Genomic DNA, 14,796 nt, shown 5'->3' on the forward strand with positions numbered 1-14,796 from the left:
TTGAGAGGTGAAGCCAGCTGGACTTCCTGGGTCAAGTGGGGACTTGGAGAACTTTTCTCTCTAGCTAGAGGATTGTAAATGCACCAATCAGCACTCTGTAAAAATGCACCAGTCAGCTCTCTGTGTCTAGCTAAAGGACTGTAAATGCACCAATCAGCACTCTGTAAAATGGACCAATCAGCACTCTGTAAAATGGGCCAATCAGCAGGATGTGGGCAGGGCCAAAGAAGGGAATAAAAGCTGGCCACCCAAGCCAGCAGTGGCAACCTGCTTGGGTCCCCTTCTACACTATGGAAGCTTTGTTCTTTTGTTCTTCACAATAAATCTTGCTGCTGTTCACTCTTTGGGCCCTCACCACCTTTAAGAGCTGTAACACTCACCGAGAAGGTCCGCGGCGTCACTCCTGAAGTCAGCAAGACCACAAACCCACTGGAAGGAAGAAACTCTGGACATATCTGAACATCTGAAGGAACAAACTCCAGACACACCATCTTTAAGAACTGTAACACTCACTGCGAGGGTCCGTGGCTTCATTCGTGAAGTCAGCAAGACCAAGAACCTCCCCAGCTAAGTGGAACTATGAATCCAATAAAACTCTTTCTTTTATAAATTGTCCAGTCTCAGGTATGTCATTATCAGCAACATGAAAACAGAATAATACAGATGTTCACACAAAGACAAAATTTCTTAATGATGCATCTGTCAGAACATATCCCTGTCATTTTGCAAGGCATGACTGTATACACTAACATGGCAACGTAAAGGAATTGATGAACTGGAAATATATGAGAGATTTACAATAATGAAACGGAACAACATCACTAGGAAGGTGGAAAAAAAGAGTGGCAAAGCCTCAGACAGAAGGAAAGCTTCTCCTTTAATTATGAAAAGAGGGAGAGGGAAAAAATGGCCAGAGAAAGGCAACTTTTCTAAATGTGGTATTAGGAAGTTAAAACAGAGCATTTGGGAAACAGCGGTGAGGCCTTGTTTTATATTGGGGAAAAAAAGGACTTAAATTGTGTTGCATAATATTAGATTTTGTGTGTGTGTCCCATTTGGATGTGGCAGTCAGCCAGAATAATAGTAGAATTTATTGCAGAAAGGACTCATTTATTCTAGGTAGTTTTCAGTAAATGAGAAGGAGTTATAATATACTTAGTAAAATAATAGTGACAAAATCATGTAGTTTGAGGAATAGGCACAGCCAGATGGCATAATGCTCAAAGGAACAGATGCTTTTAACATGAGGATGGAGCAGCAATGATCCTGAAACTACATTTGGGAGTGAATTGGATGTAATCTCTGCTTCCTAGCACTAATGTAGGTGGGGTGCAGGATAATGAGGAAGCTGTAATAGAAGTTATATTCTTAGCAGGTAGCTAGATTTTAGTTAGTGCAATGAGATAAGGGTAAAGTATAGTGAAAATATTTAGGTTGTGGGAGAGATATTTTAGCTGAGAATGTGAGTTCCAGAAAACAAGATGACACATTTTGGAAAAAAAAGAAGTACAATGTGAGAAAGAATTGGGATAAACGCAATAAATATTTACTATATAAAAAAAATCACTGAAGTGTTTACTTCCAAGGAGTTAGTTTTAAGTAGGTGAATTATGTTTCAATAAAAATAATTTTTGGAAGAATAAAGAAGAGAGAGGACTAAAGGTGCTGTCATGAATAATGATGCCAAGAGGGAGAAATCAGCTGAAAACAATTTTTTCAAAGGAAAGAATTCCATCCAAAACCTGAAGAAGAAAGTTTGCAGGAGAAAGATGTGCAGGAGAGATTCTTCACTCTCTCTGTAGTGTTGGCTCAGCTGGCTGATAGGGAAACTCTGAACACTGACAGGCATATTACCATGGGGCACAAAATAAAAAATTCTGAAGGAGGTCAGAAGAAATAAGGAATCAGACACGTGCAAATGACATAACAAAAAAAGTACGTGGATGTTTCTAGGAGCTTTATTCACAATTGTGATAACTTTGAAGCAACCTAGACATCCTTCAGTAGGTAAATGGATAAATAAACTGTGGTACATCCACACAATGGAATATTATTCAGGGCTAAAGAGACATGTGCTGTCAACCAGAAAAGACAGAGGAAAAATAAATGTGTACTATTAAGTGAAAGAAGTGAATCTGAAAATGTTATGTACTGTTTGGCTCCAATTATGTGACATTCTGGTAAAAGTAAAAATATAGAGATTTTAAAAAGTAAGTCGTGGCCAGAGGTTAGGGTAGTGGGTGTGGGGAAGGATAAATGGAAAAATTAAAGAGGATTTTTAGGGTAGTGAAAGCATTCTAAATGATACTATAATAATGGGAACATGACTTAGTAACATTTGTCTAAAACCCATAGAATCTACAACATCAGGAGTGAATAATGTAAACTATGGACATTGAGTGATGATGTGTCAAATGAGGTTCATCAATTGTAGCAAATGCAATACTTTGATGGAGGATGTTGATAATAGGGAAGGCTATGCATGTGTGAGACCAAGAGATATGGGATATGTCTCTACTTTTCTCTTAATTCTGCTGTGAAACAAAAATTGCTCTAAAAAATAAAGTCTTAAAAAATGTATTCATATAGCACCATTATCTCCCAATGGGTAAGTAAGTACACTCCTGCTCTGCAAAAACAGAGAAGCAGATATTGTACATCACATGAAATGCATAAGCCCCTAACTTTTTTTCTTTTGTGTCTGTCATAAATTTGTACTGTCCCACTGGAATTCATTCTCTATAGATGGGATTCAAATCAGAAAAAAATAACAATATAAAAATATAAAAGAACAGGGATTGCAATGTACTTTTGTATATATCATCTATTATCAGCAAAAGAAAATACCTATTCTGTTCTAAGTTTAGTGTTGAATTTTGAATAGTGGAGAAAAACAGAAAATGAAGGCAGCCCTTACTGAAAAATATTCCACAGAAATAAATCTGAGATGCTATGATATGGCAATTACATTGATATAATAGACAATAAAGCCACTGTAACAAATCCCGGGAGTTTCAAGAGGAGGGAGGAACACCCTCTTATCATGGAAGGATTCACTTCATGTGAAATTCATTGAGTCTTAAGGGCTGTGTGTTGAGATTTTGTTATTTTAATATAGCTAGGTTCTTTTTTTTTGGAAGTCTTAAAATGTTATCTCATGTTTTATTTGAGATTTTTTTTTTCATTTTTTCTTTTTTACAAATTGACACTGTACAAAGAGCTTAAATGGCCAGTAAAACTACTGCCTTAAAATCGTTGGCTTTAAGTAACAGAGGTAAAATTTGAATTCACATTAGAGCTTTCCAAAATGGCAATAGTACAAGCATATGACTTTCTCTAGTATCCAAAACCTGTTCTGGCTCTCCCTTGGCTAGAAAACAAGACAGCCTTCTAAAGCGGCCATAATGTCCTAAAATGCTTTGAAAGAAGTTGGTATACTTCATTCCCTTGCTTACCTTGGTAACACTGGACTAAACAGAAAATGAAGAAAATTCAGTCAATAGTAACTTAAACAGTACTAAGTTAGCTCTGGACTTAGAAGGTTTGGTAAAGTTGATGACATTCAGAATAAGGTTCTCAGAAGAAAAGCAGTTTTCCAAAAATAGGCTAAAAAGCCTATATTAAAGAAAAAATGCCAAGAGTGAACTGAATACTTAAGTTTATCTGCTCCTAGAAGACTATGAACAACACAATGGGAGCTGAAACAGTGCATATAATTTAGAATGCATTCTCCCACAGCAAGTTTATAAGGTTTATAGAATAGTAATGGCCTTTCTAAATTTTCAGTTGATGTTTAAAATTTTATAAGTTATTTATTATGTCATCAAATTAAGCCAATTACATTAACTATGTACAAGTAGAAATAACTTCAGAAATGCTTTGAAAAAGGACAGCGACAGACTATAGACATGAAAAGTCTTTGCAAAGCTCATTTCCAAATCTATCAAATCTCAATTCCTCTTAAAGTAAAAGACTAACCACATGTTCAGCCATTCCATCTTATTCAAGTTTAGCATTACGACAGAAATCTTAAAGGGCTGCATTGTTGCTAAACACTGTCAATATTTCTTATATGCACCATTTAGACTATACCTCACTTTTTTTTACTTCCCTTATAATATTAAAATAATGAATAAATATGGTCCTTTAGTTAAGGTCCTCTACCTTATCTTAAGTGAAATATAAAATAAGGTAGTTTTATTAATTTCTTACTAGAATTGGCTTAAAACCTATTTACCAAATACAAAATAGTAAACTTTTAAGTTTTACCCAGAAAGCAGAAGTATTCTGATCCACTCCTAATGTCTACATAAAATATTTCATCATTTTAGTTCAGTTTATGACATTTTTTGGACTAGTATTAATGTACCTCAGAAAAAAATCCAATCAACCAACTACAGAAAGTATGCTTAATTGTTAACCTTTTGAAAGAGGCAAAAAAAAAATTATTTACGAAAACCTAAAATAATCTGATTAACAATTGATGCTGAAAAGGTCATTAAAAACTGAGGAATAATAAATATAGTTTTCCTGTATTTCTCCTCTTATTAATGGAAAACAGAATGGCAAAATTTCTAAATGGAATATGTTAAAAGTACAAGAACTGAAAACACTGGTAACATTTCCTTTGCTTTATGACAGAAACATTTTCTAGGATGAAAACAGTGACATGTAGTTTTAGAGAATCTGAAATTTCTACATTCAAGAATGGAATTAAAATTCAACATAAGGGGAAAAAAGCAAAATATAGCTAGTGGTATCCAAACTTTAAATAAAACCTCAAAGGTAAGTATGGCTGCTGTTTTGTTCCAGTCATTGTTTCACAAAATGTTGGCTGTGTCATAAGTTATCTCCTGTGCTTTCTATCAACCAAGGGCTGCTGAAGTACAAGACATTTCTCTGTAAAGGAATTGACACTGAATTCCTTTGTAAATTCAATCTCAGCTGAAGTGTCGAGAAAGGCAGGCAGATCTATAATCAGCACAAAGTTGTACAAAGGAGTGAAGGATTTTCTTGTCCAAATTAGCAAGTTGTTTTCCTGAGCAGACTTGCTTTAAATTACCTGGGGCAACTACCAGAAGATTGCAAAGAGCATGCAGAGTATCAAAAAGATGTAATACCATTGGAATCTTGAAGTCTTTGGCACACTTCCTATATTCAGCTACATCACAAATTGCCAACATGCCACCCATACAACTGTAGGAATATTGTTGAAGATGCTCATAGATAAGTTGATGAAAACGTACTCCAAGTTCCATCAAAACTGTATCCACATTCTTCCCATCCATGGAATTTTTAATCTTCTCCACTTGTTTTCTTACATAAGCACAGACTTTTACACAGGCATTAGTTTATTGAATCAAAACATTGTTTTCATCTTCTGGCTTAAAATCTGTTTTCTTTTGTTCTGCAGCCAAAATATGCTTCGTCTGTCCAATCATACAATTTAATGTCCTATCAATGCCAGTATCCAATTTCATCTCCATTTGTTCAGTTATTTCTTTTTTCTTCTGAAGGCATTCAGATAACTTGGGAGAAGAGCTTATTAGTGGCATAAGGTGATCATTAAACTGTTTGTCAAAAAGATGAAAAATAGTATTGGCCTGTTGCACAACATCCAAAAAATAAAGATTTGCATTCCTAGAATCTGAAGAGGGAATTTCACCAAGTCCTGTTTCCAAAGCATAATCAATATGCTCAATACATAAAAATTCCACAAGAACGGTAAAAATTCTGAAGGCATTCCCTGGTAAGTCAGAAGGATCAGAGAGCCTATGACATCTTTCGAAGGCTTGCTGGGTTTCTTGTAAAAGATTAACCACCACTTCTTGGGATAGAAAAGTTTCCCCGTGAGTAACGATACTTGGCCCAAGTGGTAAGTCAGTATGTTGTCTAATTCTCTCCTTCAAATCTTGAATACCTCCTGTGCCAATGGATCTCTTTTGATGGTTTTTCGAATCATAATAGCGCTGTAAGATCATAGCACTTCTGCTTTTCAAATATCTAGTCTCCACCTCAATATAGTTCTCCAAATAGGAAATGAATATGGATTTGATAAGCTTAGGCAAGAAAGTCTGATACATTTTGAATAAGTATAGCCAGGACTGTTTCTGAATTACTGAAGATATCTCCAACTTGTTCGTTCACTCATTGACAGAGTATTGCAGCATCTTCAAATATATCATTTCTCCAATAAACACCCACCTGGCACTGCTTTGTATAAACATCAACACAATGGGAATAACCCTTAAAATGAAGTAAAACTGCTGCTACTTCTCTCATTCTGTAGATTTCACCTCTTCTTTGAGCATTGGTAAACTCCTGAATCAGCTGGCATTCTAAATCATGGTATTTGCTTGCAATTTTGGACTTACCTTCTGAAAATCTATCAAAAGGTAACTCCCGGGCAATTAGGTGCAACTTCTGAATGATGTCTGCTGCTTCCTTTATCTTTTCAGAATTTGTAAAAACATCAGATTTCAATTCTCCATCTAGAAACTCATTAAAGTATTTCATCAGTTTCTGAGCCTGCACTGCCCGTTGTCTGGGTGTGTTTACCCCCTCTAACTGGTCTCCAAGGTGACAGACTTTAGTTGCTACATAGCTAATGTGCTCATCTAGTTCTTGGAAATGTTGGAAGGCAACCTGATTGCTTTTCTGCAGCTCTTGTACCTTCTTGGCAAATTTCTTGGCTTCTTTCTGACATTGCTGCTGTAGTTTCTCTCCTTTGAATCCTTTCATCCATTATCTGGAGTTCCTGAATATGATTTACAAATTCTTCTAATAATGTTTTAGGATCAAAAGCTTCAGGCCCACCTCTAGAGCCTCCTCCTGGGGTTCTCCATATAAGACGTTCAATATATTCATCTGCCACAAAAGCCTCCTCGAAGAGCCGTGGTAGCCATCCCGGCCTGCTGAGAGGCTCGCCCCGCACTGGATGCTGTCTCCGGGTCACATGCTGCGCCTCAGAGGCGCGGCGCACAGGTGTCCCAGGCGGGGCGGCAGAGCGGCCATGAAGCGAAGCCGCAAACGCCTGTCAGCTGCCTCCCGGTGCCGCCCGCGCTGCTCCTAGGTTCTTTTTAAGAGGTGTTTTAAAGGTGTTTCACTTTATACCAGAGGAACACAAAGAAAATATTAAGAAGATTTAACAAGAATAAAATCATAATTAATTACAGGCATATCAGGGTCTGAGAAGATGTGTAGAAAACTGATTAGAGCAGGAATAGTCTGTATTACAGTTTCCTGATGTGATTTTCTCGGTAATTGGGAGAACTAGACAGAAGATAAAGGTAATAGGGTTTAAGAGTAGAAAGAAAAAAAGTATATATATTTTCTGGAGAGAAAGTAAGCAGCTTGGTTATATAATTTATTCATGTCAGTTCAAAAATATTAAATTATATAAATTAATAATCGATTCATAATTTAAAAAGCCTTTGTCATTCTTATAATGTGAACAGAGTAAAAAGATTGTCAACTTTTCATTACCCATTGTTTAATGCCCACTGGAATTTTAGTTCATGTTTTGTGCATTGATAAAAGATTCTGACTTTGATTTCCTTGTTCTGTAGAGTTAAATTATTTAGACTCTATTTTCATCTTAAAAGAAGGCCTCAAACACTCATAGGAATCTTGCAAGATTGCCCTCTAGTACTATTTTGTTTATCCTTATCCATCCTTGGATGTATCTTGGTTAGAAGAGAAAAAAAGATATTTCAGAACTCCCTGTACCTAGTGTGTTAGTACTTCAATAATAGCACACAGGGCAAAATTTTAGTGATGGCACTTATGTTCTCAGCAATTTGATAATTTATTACACCTTTAGGTCTATTCCAATTTTTCAGTTGTAAAGTTTTAAAAGTGCCATTAAGTATAGAAGGTTTATCTTCATTGGTGGAAAAAAAATAATAACCTTAAGACTTTTGTGACTGGTAAGGTTACAGAGCAACAGTGTAGATGTTTATAAAAGTAGAAATGGGATAGCACTTCACCAACAGAACTGTTGATGTAAGTGGGAATGAGACATGCTAAAGAAGAATATACTGAGTGGCTTTTCATGTACAAAAGAGCCATTATTGAATTTTTAGAAAATAGTTAATATTTTAAAATTATTAATAGTTTTAATAATAGATTGTTAATAATATTAATGATTAATATTAATAATATTAAATAAAATCCATTGTTATTTCATATTAAAAATACTATTTATCAATATTAGTATCATTTAAAGTAACAAAATTATTAATAATAAATTTTTTTTATTATTACTGGAGAATATTTTCTGACTGAGCAAACAATAGAATAGAATAAAATACAGTTTAAAATATAGCTTACATAAAGTGAAATGAAATAATAGAGTACGGTGAGGTGAAATCACAGATGATAACTCAAAACTCATGATTAATATCAAAGGATATCAACATTTGATATCTAAGGAAGAGAAGCCATTTTGGAATAAATTCTGATTAAAGCTTGGCAGAAAACTGGGATAAGATAGTGAAAGAGTTAAAAATATACTACCCTGGCACATTGACTACTATGAAATAAAGGCACTTGAAAAATGGCAAGCACAAAAACATCATGCTGACCTCTTTTCTGTTTTCTAAAAGCAGAAGATGAAATTCGTGCGTGAAAGCCACTCTCCCTATACAAGAAAGAAGGGAACATCCTTATCTTCAAGGACGAGAAGTCAAGGCTGAGGGCTAAGAGAACACTGCACAGACCTTGTTAGAATAACTCTTATCTTTTCAGCCTCTCACATAATTTAGTTGCCTCTTCACAGCATACTACTCTGTGTCCAATTCAGTAAACAGTACCCTTAACTTCTTTGGTCTTCACTTCTTTATGAAGGCTTCCATGCCACACAAAACTTGTATTACATAAGTGTGTATGCATTTCGCCTGTTGGTCTGTCTTATGTCAATTTAATTCTCAAGCCCAGCCAAAAGAAACCCTAAAGGGGAAGCTCGCCTACAATAGCCTTTCCTTCTGAGCTCGTTTGGCAGCAGCTAATTAGGATATTGCCTTATCTGTTCTCTATCTGCCGCTAACTCCAACAGGCTGAGAAAGTGAAACTCTTACTCTTGGTTACTGCAGAAAGGGGAAATAGAGGATGAACTGGGAATGGTGCAATTCACAGAGAAATTCAACTTAATAAAGGGCTAAACAGTCACGTGTACACAAGAAACAAATAGGTACTATGAATTAATTGATTCAAGCATAAGACAAGAGGGAGTCACAGAAACTGCGAATTAGAAAAGAATACAGTTGGTCACTGAAGGCATTTAAATTTAAAGGAAAATAATTACGAGGTTCAAAACAGACAAACAAATGAAAAACAACAATAACAAAATGTGTATCTGTGGCCAGATAAATTCCATGGGCCACCAATCAGTTTCTTCTTTATTAAAAAGGCAGAATAAGTCATAGAGAAGATGAGGACCTGGCTTTATAAATGAATTGATGTAGTAAACATACTGAAGGAAAGCATATGCCAGTAATAGAAAGAATAAAAATAAAACAAAAATTTAAGTCAGAGAGGCAAATACATGTAAGGGCTAGCCAATTTCCTAACTCCATGGGAGAGGTAACTACAAAAATTGTTCCTAAAACCTGATTTTTCTCAGGCCTTGAAAATTTGCAGGTTCCTAAAGTTTAAAGCACATTTTAGGAAATGCTGTGTAACACAGGATGTCCTATTATCTACAATGTCTACTCTTAAATTTCTGTTTAAGAACAGGAACATTCTTACAGTGTTCCCAGCTTGTAGAACGTAAGAGTACTCTATCACCACTGTCTCTTCGTCTTTAAAGCTGCACCCTCTCAATTTCATAATGCCTTACCAGTTACTGCCTTTTCTCTCCGTCACTGAGATCACTCATGTCCTGCCTGTATCTGCTGTCTTGGTCAGATATAGTTATTCTAAGTTCTTTGACCTACACCATGGTCTCATACTTCTCCATGTAGCTCATAAGTTCTGTCCACCAAGAAGAGTTGGAGCCCCAAGTAACTATAACCCAGAACCATGCTTTCCAGGATATACTGCTTTAATTCACATTGATGTTGTATCAAGTTGGACCAGTAATTTTTATATGTGGAAAGACCTTCCATCTCATGTGTTTCCATTGAAGTAGAAGGATTATTTTGATTTTTTAATGACAATATTTTTCCCAAGGCTTTTTAAGTGTTGCTCTGTATGAGAAATATCCAACATTTGGTTATCTGTCACACAGAGAACAAAAATGTGAACACAGAGAACAATAGCATTGCAATCTTCATTCAGGAGATACAAGAAATAGATACTTTCTCACCCTCGCTCCCCTTACAAAATACTAATCCTGAGCCAGAAGCAAAGGGAAACACCTTTTTATTCGATGTGCAACCAAAGTTTAGATTTAGATTGCACTGGATTTCTTTTTTTGTTTTGAACTGGATATTTTAATGCCAAATTGAATATTCTTCTTATACTCCAAATTGATTGCATTCTATAATCTTCTGGGGAATCCAGTGAGGGTAAAGACAAGGAGCCAAGAAAGTCATTTGCTAGATGACAACCTATAGCAAGATTCTTTCACCTGATTTAAAGGAATAAGAGTTTGTCAGCAGATCATATATGTGGCATTATTTGTAAGTGAATTTGAATCTATTATTTAAAATAGAATTAAGATACACAAATGAGAGAAGAGCATTATAATCATAATAATAGCTATAATAAATGATATGTTATTTTTAGTGGAATTAGGAGAAGTTTGAAGAAGAAGGAATTATCAGGAGATGTAGCTTTGCCTACCTGTAAAAAGTAATTTGCATGTGCCCAAAGCAATAATATTTAGAACTTATTGGAAGTCAGTTGAGTGCTCGATAGAAGTGGCATTTTAAGTACAGTTTTCCAGAAGGTTGTTTGTGGTTTCTAAAATAAATGTTAACAAGATCTATCAAAATACTATTTTGTATATCATTTTTATTCAAATCATATGCTTTCCAAGCACGTGGATCTATCTGCCTGGCTATCTATCTATCTATCTATTTATCATCTATCTATCTATCTATGCCAACAAATCAGAGAGATTTTTCTTAGTTGTTATTCACTTGACTATAACTTTCAAATAAAATGCCCACATTTCCATGGTTATGGACAGAAAATATCCTGCTTTCTTCATGCTGTGTCATCTAATCCTTAGCCGAGATAAGTGTTTAAAATACATATTTCTTCGTTATCCTTCTTATTTCTTATTTCTGGTTTGTTCCTCATTATGCTATCCTTTCCTATTTTCCGCTTTCTTCCACATAAAACTTCGAATTTCAATTCCAACCTTATCTTAAACTTTATTATTATTATTATTATTTGCTTTACCTAGCAGTATTTAGTTCAATTCTAAGTGTCAGTCATACAAACTTTTATTCAGTGGGCTATAGATGATCTGAAGACTCAAGACTTGAGTCTGTAATGGAAAAGTTTAAGACAAGAATTCTTAGATGAAAAAGATCAAAAGAACTAAAACATTATTTATAACTTATGAATTATTACCCATCCACTTCAAAAACAATTCAGGATGAACTGACTTTATTGAAATAAAATTTGAAATTCTTCATGTATATTCCTTGTGAACAAAGATAAAATTCCCTTTGACAAATATTATACAATAATAGGTCATTGTAGAAAGTGTGCAAAAGTAAGAGGTGATACCTTTAAGAAGTTCTTTTGCGTTTATCTGTATTGAAACTTCTCCTTGTTGATCTTCAAAGAAGCCATAATCAACTCTGGAATTGGACTGCTTCCATTTGAATACTGATTCTTCCCCACAATAGTTGCATTCAATTGGGCAAAATACTATTTCAGTGTCAATTCATCACTTTTAAAGTGGTAATAATTGTATTAAACTAGGTCATAGTGTTGTAGAGAGAATTAAATAAGTTAGTACATATTAACTTAAAAGAGTGTATGGTAGTTAATAATTACATAATAAGTAATAACATTGGCTGGGCACTGTGGTTCACGCCTGTAATCCCAGCACTTTGGGAGGCTGAGGCAGGTGAATCACAAGGTCAGAAGTTTGAGACCAGCCTGACCAACATGGTGAAACCCTGTCTCTACTAAAAATACAAAAAATTAGCTGGGCATAATGGTGGGCACCTGTGATCCCAGCTACTTGGGAGGCTGAGGCAGGAGAATCACTTGAACCCTGGAGGCAGAGGTTGCAGGGAGCTGAGATTGCACCACTGCACTCCAGCCCTGGGGACAGAGTGAGACTGTCTCAAAAAAAAAAAAAAAAAAGTAATACCATTATTGTTGGGGTTATTTTTCAAAAATTTAAAAATAATTCAATTGTACATATCATTTATAAATTGGCTGATTCTAGAGAACAAATTTATTACATTTTTAAAATTCATAATTGTATTAGGGTTCTCTAGAGAGATAGAACTGATAGGATATATATATATCCTATTTTTTATATATATATAGATTATATATACCCTATTATATATATATCCTGTATATATGGGAGTTTATTAGGAGTATTAACTCACAGGATCACAAGGTCCCACAACAGGCCATCTGCAAGCTGAGGAACAAAGAAGCCGGTCTGAGTCTCAAAGATGAAGAACCTGGAGTCCTATGTTTGAAGGCAAGAAGCATCCAGCAAGGGAGAAAGATGTAGGCTGGGAGGCTAAGCCACTCTTGTCTTTTCACGTTTTTCTGCCTGCTTTATATTTGCTGGCAGCTTATTAGATGGTGCCCACCCAGATTAAGGGTGGGTCTGTCTTTCCCAGTCCACTGACTCAAATGTTAATCTTCTTTGGCAATACCCTCACAGACACACCCAGGATCAATATATTGCATCCTTCAATCCAATCAAGTTGACACTCAGTACTAACCATCACAATAATTAATTATCCCTGATGCCAATAAAAATTAGATGTTTACCTAAAATTAAATAACCTAAGAAACTTAAACCTAGAGGTTTGTTCCATCTTCCTTTTAAACTAAGTGAAGATAATTTTATTTTACTATGGTAAAATAAATTGCTTATAGAAATTCTATTTTAACTTGGGAGTCTATAGTAAGGGAAGCATTAGGTAAAGGATAGAAGAAATAAATTTTATCTTGGGATTCTAAAACTAAGAAATAAAAAGAAAAATATAATTTTCAGTGCATTTATTTTTAAATAATAAAATTCCCCTGGTTTTATATTTTAAATTTTTATGCTCTAAAGTTTATTTTTAAAAAGTTATTTTTAAGCTAATTTCAAAGTATCAAATTTTCATGAATAGGAAAATCCAAAAGTTTTAGTTCAGTACACACAGCAATTTTTTCTTAGTGAATGGAGTGTGCTCTATTTATACAGAAAATTAAAATGATAAAACATCTTCATGCCAAGGTTAATATCTAACATTAAATGAATATAACTTTTTAGCAGTTGTAGATATTACACACAGGTACACATGTAAAATTTTTACAATTATATATTATAACATATATAGATCATATTTAATCTGGTTTATGTTTTCTACTTTGGTGTTGAATATATGAGTCATCAGAAAACCATGTAATAGCCAACTTTAGAATATTTTCAAGGTTAATATTAGTCCATGGAGTTTTTAAAAGAATGAGAAGGAGTGCTGAATAAATATAGACTTTCTAATATGACCTAGAATTTTTCTCTGACATCAGATTTTAAACCAAAGCTTAAATTCATAGATGATTTGCCTGTGTCAACCATAATAAGTATGTAAGATATCTAACATAGTTTTGCCCTTGACAGGAACTCTTCTCTGTTCAGTTTTATTTCATGTGTTAAATTCACCACTACCTACTGGGCGCAGTGGTTCACGCCTGTAATCCCAGCACTTTGGGAGGCCAAGGAGGGTGGATCACGAGGTCAGGAAATCGAAACAATCCTGGCTAACACGGTGAAACCCCGTCTCTATTAAAAATACAAAAAATTACTCAGGAGTGGTGGCGGGCGCCTGTCGTCCCAGCTACTCCAGAGGCTGAGGCAGGAGAATGGCGTGAACCTGGGAGGCGGAGCTTGCAGTGATCAGAGATAGCGCCACTGCACTCCAGCCTGGGCGACAGAGCGAGACTCCGGCTCAAAAAAAAAAAAAAAAAAATTCACCACTACCTATAAAGTGCATTTTAATAATGTGAAACTTAATGATATTAAAATATAATCATGATTATTTTCTGTCACAAGAAGTTTTACCAATACAGAAGTGTGAGTGTATCAAAGTCATATGCAATAATATATTCCTTAGCTACATATGTGCATATTTGGTACCTAATTACATTTATCCCTTGATGTCTAATATGTGACTAGTATTTTAGCGATATGAGCTCAAAAGAAAATGAGTATCCTGCACTTTATTCTAGGAATTAGAGGATTTTTTTTTTTTTTTTTGAGATGGAGTCTTGCTCTGTGGCCCAGGCTGGAGTGCAGCGGTAGGATCTCCACTCACTGCAAGCTCCGCCTACGGGGTTCACGCCATTCTCCTGCTTCAGCCTCCAGAGTAGCTGGGACTACAGGCGCCCGCCACCACACCTGGCTAATTTTTTGTTTTTTTAGTAGACACGGGGTTTCACCGTGTTTGCCAGGATGGTCTCGATCTCCTGACCTCATGATCCACCCGCCTCGGCCTCCCGAAGTGCTGGGATTACAGGTGTGAGCCACCGCGCCAGGCTGGATTTTTTTTTCTTAATGATAGATACTAGGGTCTTATTGTAAAACAATCACATTTCTCAGTTTTTTAAATAAATGATCAGAGTCTTAATGTGATTTATATTTCATGTACATTTGAAAAA

The 14,796-nt window shown here is 35.3% G+C and overlaps 1 pseudogene; it reads right to left on the minus strand.

The window, feature by feature from the left end:
• Positions 1 to 4,940: 4,940 nt before the first annotated feature.
• Positions 4,941 to 6,760, minus strand: LOC129035174 (exocyst complex component 5-like; annotated as a pseudogene).
• Between the last annotated feature and the right edge of the window lie 8,036 nt (positions 6,761 to 14,796).

Source organism: Pongo pygmaeus, chromosome 3, assembly GCF_028885625.2.
Source record: "Pongo pygmaeus isolate AG05252 chromosome 3, NHGRI_mPonPyg2-v2.0_pri, whole genome shotgun sequence".
Classification (NCBI taxonomy): Eukaryota; Metazoa; Chordata; class Mammalia; order Primates; family Hominidae; genus Pongo; species Pongo pygmaeus.